Raw genomic sequence first — 15177 nt, 5'->3', positions numbered from 1 at the left:
GCGTTCTACAGTGGCCTTCCTATCCAGTGGATCTAAATCCAGCAGAAAACCTTTGGGATTGGGTTTTTCTCATGTCATGTCAATAGGGAACATTTCCAACATCTTGTGGAATCCGTGCCCTGAAGAACGGAGGTGTTACTGTAGTGTTCTTTAGATCTCTGTGACTGTATCTTACGCTTTAGTAAGGTCAACCAGATGACCCACAACCAGTGTAAACCTATATCCGATCTGTTGAGCTGTTGGACATTTGGCTTAGTAAACCTGGTATTGCTGCCGCGACAAAACTAGGTAGGTGAGGGTAGTATTGACCAAATACTAAATAGTCTTATATATAATAAGTATCAATAAATAATATTAAACAGTTCTACATTTTTGATTGTTGGGGAAGATTCCTGTTTTGTAAAATAGGAGATACTGATTAATGCCTGCTTGTGCCTTCACCACTACACCAGCAGATGGCCCTATTACGCTACAGTTTGAGTTATGCAGTTTAATCACACTGACTGAAAGAAACCTTTATCAATATTCAGGTTAAGAAGCTGCAGGAAATAAAGCTCTATTTTACATTCAAATATTATAATTATAATAAGTGAATACATATGTATTAGGGTTCCAGCAGTATACCATTGTAAGTTATATTATGGTATGACATTTGATGGTTATCATACCGTGTACGTATGGAAAAAAGATAGATAAAATAATGAAATAATAACATTGAGAAACAAAGTACTCCTTCACTAAATGTACAAGAACCAGTGCACACCCATGGTGTGCAAAAGTAAAGAGACTAAACAGACGATATGCCTCCAGTTGTACGAATAAATAAATGGCTCATTCTCTTGAGAGTCTTGAGTGTATCATAAAAAAAAATGAGAAGAAGAACAAGAACGAGAAGTGGAGCAGTTATGAAATGCTGTATACTGTGAAACCGTAAACCATGATATCTGAGATGGTTATCATACTGTAAAAATCTCAAGAATGCAACGAACAGAACCAATTTGTTTAAAAACAAAACAATCAGTCGATTAATGGAGACAATAATTAATTCAGCAGATTAATGATGAATTGAAATATTCAGTAGCTGGAAAAAGAGCTCCACCTCAAATGCAGCTTTTTTATTGATTGATTTATTTTTAAAAAATTGTAAATTGTTTGTTCAACTAAAAAAAATCCTTTAAGAGTTATTATATATATATATATATATAGAGAGAGAGAGAGAGAGAGAGAAAGAGAGATATTAGATATGTTAAATTTATTTATTTATTTGTTTGTTTGTTTGTTTGTTTACTTTTTGCATAACCAGTGAGATGCCAAACACAACATCCAGAAATAAACTTGGAGTCTTCCATAATGATCCATAATCCATAATTACCCAGTGAGAACATTCAGGGTTCGTCTTCCATTTTTTTGTGAGGGTCTGGTTCAGTGGTCTCTTTTATCTCTTTTCATTACTTTTAAGAGTCTATGTATGTATAATAAGAATAACGCGAAGCAGAACAAGAACGAAAAGTGGAGCACTTGTGAAATGCTGTATGCTGTGATACCGTAAACCTTGATATCTGAGATGGTTATCATACCGTAAAAATCTCATACCATTCCAACCTTAATACACACATATATATAAACATGGATTAGGGTTGAAACCTGCAGGAAGGTCGATCTCTAGAAGGAAGGTTGGAGACCACCAGCTTAGAACTTCTTGGTGATTGGATCTAAGGCTCTGACTCCAATAACTTTTGTTGCATGACTTTCTGAATCTGTCTCAAAATTAAGTGTCAGTAGAGTTATTCTCCCTCAACTGCAGCATTTAATGTGTCACATTTGATTCTGAGTCAGTTGCAGGATTTCACGTTCACCAGCAGATGGCAGCAGACACAAGCCTTTTTTAATAATCAGTGCCTAATCAGTGAGGTCATATCTACTTAACTACACATAGCTTCTGCATCATACAATGGAGTCTCCATAATGATTATAACTGTTGTATTATTTTGTTATTTTGTTAAAAATCAGGGTTTGTCTTTAATCTGCATACTAAGTCCTTCACTGGCTGAATGAGTTGTGTTAGATCTGGGTTGGAGTTGGAGTTGGAACTTCCTCCAGGAAGGTCAATTTTGGAGACCACTGGCCTAGAACATTTCTGGACTTGATCTGTGAACTGAAGCTAATTCCATCTTATGCCCAACCAAGTGTTACCGGAAAGGTAAGTTGTTTCTGGTGGGATCTGATTGGCTTTACTGAAGACATTCAGCTTTTTCTCCACTTAGATTTCCTCAGACTTTCTCTCTCAATTAAACTCTCTCTCAGTCAAGCTTCAGGAAAGTTATCGTTTACTCCCTCAACTGTGGCATTTCCGGTGTCACAGTTTGAATCTGACCAAGTTGATGGACTTCACCGTAATTCACCAGCAGATGGCAGCAGACACAAGGATATCACCATGCTCTATACCGAGCATCTGCTGCCTTCACTCAGAATCAGAATCTCATAATCTTACAGAAAAGAACATCTGTACAGTGTGCAAATAGGCTGAGTGCAAAATAGCTGTTCAGTCCAGTTTGGTACAGTTCAGTTGTATGAGGAGCGCTACAGCTCTGGGGAAGAAGCTGTTAGCATGACATGTTGTGCTGGTTTTGATGGACCGCAGTCTTCTACCAGAGTGGAGTGTCTGGAAGAGGAGGTGTCCAGGATGTGAGGGGTCAGATGTAATCTTGCCAGCCCGCTTCCTCACCCTGCTGGTGTAGATCTGCTGAAGTGAGAATGGACTTGATGATCGCTGTGTAGAACTGGATCATCAGGGTCTGTGGCAGGTTGAATTTCTTGAGCTGTCTCAAGAAGAAGTCAATGCTTCAAAGAAGATTAAACAATGAAGCCTCAAAATGTATGACGTTCTAGGCTTAGTCCACCCAAAAGACTCTCAGACTCAACCTTTCACATTTTCATGAGGTCATTTAGAGATGTATTTATTTCATGTTTCATTTACTATATCAATCAAATTTTCACAGAACTACAGAAAGCCTTGGCCAAGCTTCTGACAGGCGTTTCTGGAATTTTGGCCCATTCCTCCTAACCGAACTGCTGTAATTCAGTCAAGTGAATTATTTTTTTTCAGTTCTGCCCACAAATGTCTTTGCGATGGCCACTTCAGTACATTCAGTGGAATGCTGTGGTCTTCTTAAAAAAACACTTACTGACAAGTTTTAGCTTTTCAGCTAAAGCCTTGAGGTGTTGCTTCATTATTTCCCCTCTTCTTCTTCATGAAGATGTCTACATTCTGAAGTACACCAGTCCTTTTCCCAATAAACAGGCCCCACAGCTACCACCCCCTTGCTTCACATTTGGAAAAGTCGTCTTTAAGAAGCCTCACCCTTTTTCTTACATACATATAGTAGGGCTTGAAAGTTTTGGAACCCATTCGAAATTTCCATATTTCTGCATATATACCTAAAACATCAGTCCTAAACATAGTCCAGGAGAACCAAATAAAAGAAATGAGACCAGAATATTACACTTAGTCATTTATTTATAAAGAAACATTATCCATAATTACAGATGTAATTACTGTGAGTGCCAAAAGTGTGTAAACCTTCAAATCAGCTTGGAGGAACTTTAACCCATCCCTCCATACAAACCGGCTTCAGCTCTGTTACGTTGGTGGGTTTTTTTTTCCCCATGAACTGCTTCCTTCAGGTCTTTCTACAGCATTTCTACTGGATTAAGGTCAGGACTTTGAGGCCATTCCAAAACAGGCCATTCCAAAACATTGCCTTCACTCTTTACATGTGTGCTTAGGGTCATTGTCTTGGCACATAACCCACGTTCTCTTGTGATTCAGCTCACAGACAGATGTTTTTCTTCAGAATTTGTTGGTATAATTCAGAATTCATTATTCCATTGAAGATGGCAAGCCTTTCTGGCCCACATGCAGCAAAAAAGTTCAAACTAGGAAACTACCACCACTGTGTTTTACAGGTGGGATAAGGTTTTATAGTGGAATGCAGTGGTCTTAAAATTCCTCCATTTGCAGATAGTCTGTCGGACTGTGGACAGGTGGAATCCAAACTCAAATGTGTGTTGTGAAAATCAGACTTTGATGGATTGCTGTTCCTTATATAAGCCAGGGCACCCACTCCCACCTGATTGTGATTAGATCATTTCACCTTCAGATGATCTGCTTATCCTTAAGGTTCACAAACTTTTGCCACCCACAGATTTGTAAAATTGGATCATTTTTCTTAGCGAATAAACAAGCGAGTCTAATACTTTTGTCTCGTTTGTTTGATTCGGTTCTCCTGATCTACTTTTAGGACTTGTGTGAAAATCTGACATGATTTATGTTTTAGGCCAAATTTATGCAGAAATTTAGACAGTTCTAAAGGGTTCATAAACTTTCCAGAACCACTGTATGTCCTTAGCTGTACTATTATAAAAAAAAAAAAGGATGCCAAAAGAACAGGCAGCAGGAGAAGGTCCAGTGCTGATAAACATCTGTGTCTAGTCGAGCTCTTCCCACTGTACACAATGAGGCCTACTCTAGAGTCAATGAACCACTCTACACCCCCAGCTTATCTCTGACAGGACAGATAGAGAGAGAGAGAGAGAGAGAGAGAGTAAGAAGATAACATCAAATAGAAGGGGCACATTGACACACCCCACAGAGCAACAGAATGAAAGGAATGAACAAGAACAAGAAGCAAGTAAAGCTCCCCTACGTCTTCCTCCAGTTGTTGGACCATGTTTGTTGAAATGCTGCTGTAAATGTAAAAAATATATATTTACAATTTATATACATTTATAAAAGTGTATAATTGCAGATCCAGGCATATTTTAAGAGATCGGATATTGCTAACTTGAATCCCAATCCAGCTCAGAGTCTTTGTTTTAACCATGTTGCTCAGAGCGCCATCTGCTGTCCTCAAGGCAACATTGATGGCATTATAGCCCAGCCGGCTAAAAAAAAACCAAAAAAACAGACCATAATATCTGACCCTTTATAAAACCATCACTGAATCGCTCAGTTTTACCAGCGGGAGAACCGCAGAACCGCTCGCTCGCCTTTCTCTGTTTATAAACCAGCTCTGAAGAACTCATTCAGAACCGAGTGGACGCTAATGCTAATGCTAATGCTAACACACACACAGCATATTCACCCACTATAAACCAGATATTACACACCAGTAGACCAACAACCACAGATACCAGTCCAGAGGGTGTGGAGTGTGTGGCCGTCCGCCATGACAGTTGGCCGCTAAAAAGCAAGTCACGAGTACCAGACAGTTTGGCTGCCGCTGTAGCGCCCCCTAGTGGCAATAGTCAGAATTCAGCTTACACAAGCATTCCTTGCGCGTACGTCCTTGTATGTTTTGGACCTTATCGGGAACAGAGTTCAATTTCGGACATGTCCTCAGGTGTGTGTGAGCTTATTGCTGTCTGCAATCTTTCTCAGAGATTCCAAACAACGTGATGAATTATGGGAATTCCATGCCCGTTTAGGGTACATTGTTACAGTTTTCGGACAGTACTACAAAATGGCAAAATCCCAAACTAGTGCACTATATAGGGTGCAGTTTCAGACCCAGGTCTTTAGCCTTCAGTCTTTGTCCTGATGATCATGTACAAACTCCACTCTGGTGTTTTAAAGCCAGTCTACTTTCTCACACAGCTGCTTTGGATGTAGACACCTCGGTAGCAGATGCCGTTGTCTTCAGATTCACTCGAAGCTTTTTGGAGGCTCAGATTTGTAGGTACAGTAATGCAGCATGCCCGTAATACACTACAACAGCGGTGATTATCCTTAATCGCTGAACCTCCACCACCACCATAAACACAGAAACCCAATTCCGCAATTCCACACCAGCCCTTTGGCCTCGGTTCCTTTCCCATGGCAGCCCTGAGAGAGCTAGTGAGCCCCTGTTTCGACTGCGGCCTTTCCTCTCTCTCAGGAGCCGGTGTTGACGGATAACGTGTTTTGAGCATCACGGAACAGCCAAGGCCCATCCATCATGGTGGTGCAGTGTGGAACTCAGGTAATGTGATCCGCTGGCCGGCTACAGTGGAGCTGCCTAGCAGACATTTGGCATGGCACAGACAGAAGAGAAGCCTTTGGACACATCCGTTGGACACACTTTATTCGTTCATATAGTTTAATGGAACTTTTTGGACGTGTTGTCCATTGTTATTGCTACCAGTTCCAGCTCAGCTCCTTATGCTTTAAATCCTTACTCACTGGCTTTTTTAATAGGGGCTAGTTTCTTGTATGGCAGCTGTTCAGGTAGAGCTGGGCGTGATATGACAATATCTAATTGTATCGTGATAAATTTTATTATCATGATAACAATAAGCTTACCTAAGCGTATGGAGGAGACCGTTAGTGCTTAATAAACACTGATCAACTGCAGGTTTCATTACTAACAGTGTAATTAGACTGGGTTCATTAGATGAAGAGCAGCAGACGTTATAGAGTATAAATCACTGTATTTAGCACAGGAGAGGATCTGAATAGTCAGTCTCTAATTTAGTCAGTGATTTACATGGATTGTGATAAATATCGTGTATTACAAAAAAAAGTCAAAATGTTAAATATCGTGATCTAGTATTTTTATCATATCGCCCAGCCCTATTTTCAGGCTATATGGCGAAGTGGCACTCTGTTAATGGTGGGTTTAGATTTGGGTCTACTGATGCCAATCAATTGTTGCTTAAATGCCTCAGGCCATTTGCATATCGTTCCTGACCATGCTGCATCCCTTCACGTCATGACCATCTTCCAGTGACTTCCAGCTTGACCAATTGCTGAAAAGAGGTTGCTGGAAAATTTATATTTAGCCGAATCACTGCATGATGAAAGTAATAGGGGCTAAACCGGCTGTTTCACATCATTTATACCTAATCACACGAATGCTGTATGATGAAACATCTGAGCAACATGCTTGAGGAACAAGTGCGGTGCATAGGATCATGGGATGTTATACTAACGGGAAAGGTAGAATGAAGGAAGGAAACGTGTGTATGGGTTTGGCGAAGGTAAGCTCTGCGGTCTGATAAACAGTGATAGATCTGGCGGATCTCTCCTCCTTTTCCCACTGTTTCCTTTTCCTGATTTGGCTAATACGTCCTGTTTTCCCATTTTGCCACATTCAGCACTGCTTACCTTACCTTTTCCCAGTAGTTTTCCCTCCCCCCCCCCCCCCCCTTTTTTTTTTTTAAGATGGATTGACGTTATACTCAAACTGTCCCATTTCTACTGTGTCCGCTAGCAGAAAGGTACAACCCCAAGGCCCATTGTAGTGCAGATATTTAAGTGTGGTGGTGCTAGAGTATCAGGAACGGCAGCACTGCCGGAGTCTTCACTCAGCCTGAGCACTTTCTCAGTCTGTGTTTGAAGTCGTGTATTTATGTCTCTTTGCCACGGTTTGAATACAGCAGAAAAAGACCCCTTATGGCCCTTCCCATGTGCCATACAATCATTATGGCAGCTTAATAGCTCTGTGACGGTCCTGCCGCCCACCTCTGTTTCCATGGCAACTGCCACCAAGAGCTGCTCCTGCAAGATCGCAGCGATGCCCATGCCACCCCGAACCCTTCTGCTTCTGTCATGTTCCTCAGGCAGAGGGACTTGGCTGGACGCATGATGATAATATGATAATATCGGATGCTGGATCCTTGGCCGTTCCTTAAAAAGCTCTCTGATTAATGAAAAGACGGATGTCTTTGCCAGCGACATACGTTTCTTTCTGAAGCCGAGCTGCGGAGACACACAAAGTACAGGCATGCACGCCGTTACGTTTGCTGTAGCTGGTTGCTGGTAGATGGTCTAAGCCGGTCTTTGATGGTCAGGGTGGTTGATGGATGGTTCATGCTCCACCCAGGCAAAAATATAGCCAGCCAGCTGCTTAAGCGGACTAGCTGATCTATCAGAATGACCTACCTGACCAAGCTGGTTGTCAAGACTAGTTTGGTGAAGCTGGTTGACCAGTTTGACCACATTGGCCACACTGGTGGACCAGCATGGTCAGAGTGGTCAGACAGGCTGACTACTCTGCAGCTCAGGACCAGCTTTTGCTTTTGATAGCTGGATTCAGATGGTACCAAGGTGGTTGAAAAGCTGGTCACCCAACAGAAAATATGCCCAATGCTGGTAAGCTAGCTGGTAAGGCTCCAGCTGTATGTTGGAGAAGTAGTTTTGGGCACCTTATGGGGCTGAGATTACAACATTTCATCCGTATACTTACTTGAACTTTGCTGGAGTTGATAGTTAATAAAATTAACTATTTTTTGACTGGTTCTTCCTTTTGCAGACGACATAGCTTTTGGAAAGCTTCGTATGATGAAAGATTGCAGACTGTTTGAATTACCGACATGAAATCTCGGGGTGCCATATGAATTTGTAGAATATTGAGACCGAACAGCAGCATGTATTTATGCATTTAGAAGCCCACTTCTCTTTACACATAAAAACTCATTAATAGAATTAAATAAACAAACAAAATGAGCCAAGATTTGAATTCTTTTTAGAAGATGGTTGGCCTGACAGAAATCTGTGGCCTCGTCTGCTTTGAAATAATAGTTTCTGGTCTTCTACAGGTTTATTAGGCGACTGTATTTTTCATTAAATACAAATAAATCTTAGTCATAAACCCATAAATAATCAGACTAGATTAGATTCTGAAATATTTCAGATAAAAAAAAGCAAACGTTTGTCTTCAGTCTCTTTTTCCTGAACAACAAACAGCTAACGGCTCTAAACTGAAAGTTTAGCCTGGCCTGTAGAAATCACAAGGTGGATCTACAGAACCTATATCCTGAATTATCCTGTAAATGAACTCACCTACTGTAAATCTGCCCAGATCACTGGAGAATGGCTGTCTATAGAAGCAGACAGAGCTCGCATTTAAGCTTGTTCGGATTCTCCTTCAAAAATGCCTCCATACGTCAGACCTATTTATTGCTAGCCTCGCTTACCACCCCGTCCACCTCAGCTTTTTAGCTTCAGCTAGCTTTAACAGTGAACCACCAGCGCATGCTGTCATGTAGATGTTCTTTGCGACAGTCCCATCGTTTATCATTTTTATAATTTTTTTTGGTTCTGCTGGATTTTCCTTTCAGTGAGTCGACAGCGTTGTTGGAGGTTCACCGTATGTCACTTCAGTCTACCTATATTCATGATGTGTTCTACTGTGAGTGCTTGCTAGTACTTGTAAGCTAAAGCTCAAGGTTAGACCTAGAAAGCCTTCAGAATTTGACCTTCATTCGAGAGGATTTTGGGTAAACTAATGTGCTATTGAGTAGCAGCACTTATTCCTCCCTAGATACCCTCAGCTCCAGACGTCTAATAAAGCTTCCCAAATGCAATATACTGCCAGGTTCACTCTCCGAACAGCAGAATAAGCGGAAGTCCTGTTGTTAGCATCTACATCGGAAGTTAGCCCGAGCTCCCCCGGGATGGAGCGTGACCTAAGACGACTCCTTCAAATCTGCCCTTCCAATAATAAAGAGCGGATATTGGGAATATTTGCGGGGCGGATTCGACTGTTTATTGTTGTAGATGACCACTGTGTGTGTTTCTGTGCTGAACAGGGTGTCCCTCGCATGTGTGCGAGCGGCGAGTTTGTCGAGTGAGAGGAAATTCTTTTGTAGGGCTTGTTTGTGTTCTGGATGATGTTTTCACTGGGGAGGTGGATTCTTCAAGTGCAACTTCACAGGGTCACAGAGTCTGAATGTGTCTGCTGAGGCAGTTACAGAAGGCAGCCCACACGTCTTTCATGAATTATACAGGCAGGTTCTGTGCAACATGGAGGCCATAAACATCTTTTTCTTTTGTCCATCTGTTCTTCGCCACCACTCCCTGATCGCTCCTCGTAACGTCCCTGCTTCTCTGAACGTCCTAAGCTTTCCTGCTCACTCTTTGGGACTGGTTTGCTCCTGTGTTAAAGTATAGCAATGAAAAGAAACCCTTTCCAACTGTTAAGCACAGGGGGTGGAGCTATTGTGAGTGTTGGCTTGTGTTGCAGTTGGAGGTGAGTAGCACAGCACATATTGGAGGCTAGCTGGAGATGTTGGTATCTAAAATCTGCAGACCAGAGCCAACCAGCCCTCAGACTCAGCCAGACTGAGATTCGGGCAGCATTGAGTAGTGTAAAATCTGTTTAACCCATAACAAGCGTGCCTTGTTACCTAGCAGATGCAGATTCGTGCCATCATTTGTGCCGCTGACCAACAATGAATGAGGTCATAGGTGGGAAGATGGGAGTATGGGAGTTAGCACGGTTTGTACAGACACAGCACATATTGAAGGCTAGCTATACCCTACGTACGAGGCAGGTGTTGGCTTCTTATGCAAATTTCCGTTCCACCTTAAATGGTACTGCAGTATGGGACATGTCCATGCATTATTTAAGGAGGAGTCTGCACCCCTCACAACTGTCCAATTGTCCAGAGCCAGAGCTAACGTAACACACGGCAACAATCGGGTAAAAACCCTCCTTTAGGAAAACCATCATCGGCTAGATTGTTACCATGGTCCAGTGGCTAAAATCTACCTAGCATGGTCGAAATTACCTAAGAAAACCCATGAAGCCAGCAGCTAAACCTGCCAGCACTGTGGAAATAACCCAACAGGCTGAACCCAGCATTTTTGAAGCTGGGAAAAAAGCAACCTAGCAGTTTTCAGAAAGTACGTAAAGGATCTTTGACTATAGCAGTGTCCGATGCCGCTGTATGGGCCTGTAGTATGTGTGTATGCGTACCTGCTTGTACCTGCATCCGTCTTTCAGAAGCAGAGGTGTCAACTCCAGGGAATTCCAGCAGTTCTTACCTCATCAACACATTCCTGCTCCGTCGTGTTTGTGTGCCTCCATCATCTGTGTGCTCATCTTCACGCTGCCACAGATGCACCCAGGGTTTTTTTTTTTTTCCTGGATTTTTGCAAAGATAGCCAGAATATTCCACATGCCACACTTCCCTGCTCCTATAACATGTGCATTGCATCATTTCCCAAAAGCTATGAAAGGTACCCTTTGTTAGTACTACCCAGCAGCAGGAGGACAGTGACACTGCTATTTCTGGTACAGTTCAGTTTAAAGGAACAGGTCAAATGAGTCAGTATATACAGTAAATGCAGGTATCCCCCTTAACTCACCGGTAGTACATCAGCAAGGACAAGTTTAGGGACTGAACTGTAGTTCTTTAGGTTTGGTGGTTCTCCTGAGGTGAGGTTAGACGCTGAACAATCGGCTCTCCCGGCCCTTTCCACGCACCGGCTATCAACAGGAGTCCGGTCAGGCTCGGGGAAGTGTGACAGCCTAGTGGTTTCATGATTGCCAGATGGAATGTGAAAGACTATCGTTTGTGTTCTGCTGAAAAATGAAGTGTGGATTGAAGCAAGTCAGACTTTTACATGGAGAGAGAGAGAGACAGAGAGAGAGAGAGAGAGAGAGAGAGAGAGAGAGGCTGGAGCCTGGATCCTGTAACGACACACATGGGAGCCTGGGTAATGCCCAGCTGTTTCAGCCTGCAGTTTAGTATCACTTTCAACATACCATCCACTCTAATCTAAACACACACCCCCTTTCCAATCTCAGCACTGACAGAAACAGCACCCTTTCTCTCTTAACATGCACAGTGTTGTGCAAAAGTTTGGATACCCCCGGTGAAATGATGAATTATGCATGGTGAGCCGTTTTAGCCTGAAATGCCAGCAGCGATACGTGCAGTAACTCAGATCTCTGTAATGTCTGGACATATAGTTTATCCACAGTCTGATCCTGACTAGGAAAAGTCCAATCCCACATAACTGTAAATGAGTCCTGACTAGCACGAATGCTAATTTGCTAATCTCTCATTTCCTTTTGACTAGATGGCCTTTCCAGTTTGATTAGTTTTGAGTAATATTAATATTATATTAATAATATCTAATACCACATTATCCAGTATGGATAAATGTAGCTGCTATATGGATCCAGAAAAGGTTTTTTGAGAGCGATGCCGTAGAACAACCTTATTTTGGTTTACCTTAGAAGTACCTTTTAATCCGCTGAGCCCTGTGTGTCGGCCCACACTTCAGGTTTTCACATCAGGTTTATAAACCCTAAAACCAAACCCTGTGAGACTCCTTAAAGTCTGCTCAGCTAGGAAATCTTTACTAGTAATTATATCAGATCTACTAGTGAATTCTAGATATCTACACTGTGATCTTGAGTAGTAAAATCTCCAGTTCTAGATATCTACACTGTGATCCTGAGTAGTAAAATCTCCAGTTCTAGATATCTACACTGTGATCCTGAGTAGTAAAATCTCCAGTTCTAGATATCTACACTGTGATCTTGAGTAGTAAAATCTCCAGTTCTAGATATCTACACTGTGATCCTGAGTAGTAAAATCTCCAGTTCTAGATATCTACACTGTGATCTTGAGTAGTAAAATCTCCAGTTCTAGATATCTACACTGTGATCCTGAGTAGTAAAATCTCCAGTTCTAGATATCTACACTGCAATCCTGACTAGTAAAATCTCTAGTTCTAGATATCTACATTGCAATTCTGACTAGTACAGTCTCCAGTTCTAGATATTTACACTGCAATCCTGACTAGGAAAATCTCCAGTTCTAGATATCCACATTGCAATCCTGACTAGTACAGTCTCCAGTTCTAGATATCTACATTGCAATTCTGACTAGTACAGTCTCCAGTTCTAGATATCTACATTGCAATTTTGACTAGTACAGTCTCCAGTTCTAGATATCTACATTGCAATATTGACTAGTAAAATCTTAAGTTCTAGATATCTACACTGTAATACTGGCTAGTAAGAGTACGTCCAAATCAGCACCTCCTGAACTATCCAGTATGGTTACATTTAGCTACATCATGGATCCAGAAAGGGTTATTTGGAGTGATGCCATAGAAGAACCTTCCACTAGCACCAGCACATACTCATCAACACCTCAGTTCTCAGTGCTCATACTCTGTAGATACTTTGTAGGAATGCCGTAAGAAGAACCATTTTTGGGTTCCTGAAGTTCTTCCAAACAACATTTATGTAAATGAGACATCTGAGTGTAAAGTGGAGAGACACCCCAGTTAAAGGCTTTTCCTAGAACCGCTCCTCCAAGCCAAGAACCGCTGAGGAACATTTTGTTTCCACATTTGCATGTGGAACAGCAGATTTCTAGTTCTATTTTTAGCAATGAAGACACAGGAAAAAACAGTGGCTGAGGTCTGCAGTCACAGTTTGGATTGGCGACTGCCGCTGTCACCAGAGTCGGTGGGAACAGGGACCCCCGCCACCCCCCCTTTCCCCTCCCCTCCTTCCTCCACTGACCCAGTTAAGGGCTTTGAACCCCTGGAAGAGGAGCGAGGCGAGCCACTGCTCCGGGACGGCTTCCCAGACTCTGCTGAGCAGGCCAGAGACAGCTCCAAAAACCGCAGCCCCAGGAGGTCCTGCACTTCATCACAGGGTGTGTTGGAACATGGAGGTTCTACCATGTTTAAGGTACGATGGAGAACCTTTTCTGAAACCGATCTGAAACCAGATTATTTTATTACTCATTTATGTCTTTATTGGAATAATGCCAAAGCCCACTCATCGTGTCCCATCAACAGGACCATTAAACAACTCAACAGCAACCACTTATCAGCACCATAGCAACCACCAAACAACTCAACAGCAACCAACTTGCAACATCATGGTAACCACAGCAACACTGTGGCAAATACTTATATAGCGTAGCAGCATAGCAACCACCTGGGATACCGGAGAAACCACATAGAAACATCATATGCTACATCAATTCAACCCTAGTGGCCCTTTAGCAACAGCCTAGCAATTACCTGCAAATAGGAACCACTGGGGTGTGCAGCCGTTCTGCAGGTCATCTCTTAGTTGCCCATTTTATTTTATTTGTTGTGTCCACAAACTTTTGACAGGCAGTGTATGGGAACTGAGTGCCTGTTGATACCGTGTGTGCATCTAGGTTCAGCAGTTAAGCATGTCTGGATGCACCGTGAACGATGACTGCACTCAGAGCTTCACACTGCGGGGTCTGCGCCAGGGGTGTATGTCCGGGGGCCTGTTTTGCTGATTCCCACAGACCTGTATTTTCAGGAATCTTCCCCAGAGGCTCCGGATAAGTCCATGTGCCCAAAGGCAGTCCTGCTACCTCACCCTGTTCATTTACCTTAGTTACCTACAGTTCCTGCAGCACGACCGCTGCGTTGTGCCAGTAATGTCCGAGAGTCCCCTCAGTGTTGAGAAACACCCCTGGTCCTAGGGGACCCCCTGCCCTACCCGTTTTAGTGGTTCCCTGCTCTAACACACTGCCTTCAGCTCAGGAAGGGCTTGTTAATTAGCTGATTAGCTGGGTCAGGTGTGCTGGGAGCAAGGTAAACACAACTGAAAAGTGCAGGGCAGGGGGTCCTCCAGGACCACTGCTCTATAAATAAATAATGACAAAAACATCTTGTTAGTCACTTCTTAATGCTGTTCTCAGAAACACAGCAGAACCACGGTAAGGGGGTGTATGTAGGGTATATGTCTAGTAACAAGCTACTAATAACCTTGTGTTTTTAATGCTTTGTGAAACCACTACAAATCTTTCCCTTCAGGAAAACAGTGCGAAAAGCAGTAACTCAAGCCCACCACAGCCAAGCCCAATAGCAGTCCCCCCGTCCATAAGGAAACACTTACGTCCGACCAAACAAGCCTTAACCGGAGCTCCAGCTCTACACTCAGCGGCCCACACAAGGCACAGGAGACTTCCACTTGCAAGATATGGTCGCCATATCTTCTCCATTTCTCCGTTCCCAAGATGAATTAGTTGTGTGTGTTTTCTGCATTTCCTGGTCCGACCCCCCCCAACACCACCACCTTCCAAACACCAGTCACCCTATCGGCTTTTCGGAAAGCATGGCCAAGCTTTGATGATGAGCCCTGCTTACAGAGAGAGCGCTGGCTCTCTGATCTCCGGCAGGGTGGGCCCCGGCGGAGAATTAGATTTCAATCTGACAGCGAGGCAAAACAACGTCCATGAAACAAAAAAAAAAACCTTGCGAATAATTTGGATGGAAAAACAGAGCCCCGCGGCCCCGCGGCCCGGCGGCCCGGCTCCGCTGAGTAATTTCCTGGTGTTCCATGGTTCACTCGTCGACCAGCGCGACTAGCCCGACTCCTTGAACCTGAATGCTGAGCT

The sequence above is a fragment of the Salminus brasiliensis genome, chromosome 15 (assembly GCF_030463535.1).
Source record: "Salminus brasiliensis chromosome 15, fSalBra1.hap2, whole genome shotgun sequence".
NCBI lineage: Eukaryota > Metazoa > Chordata > Actinopteri > Characiformes > Bryconidae > Salminus > Salminus brasiliensis.
The sequence above is the reverse complement of the archived record's forward strand: the minus strand, read 5'-3'. Positions refer to the sequence as shown.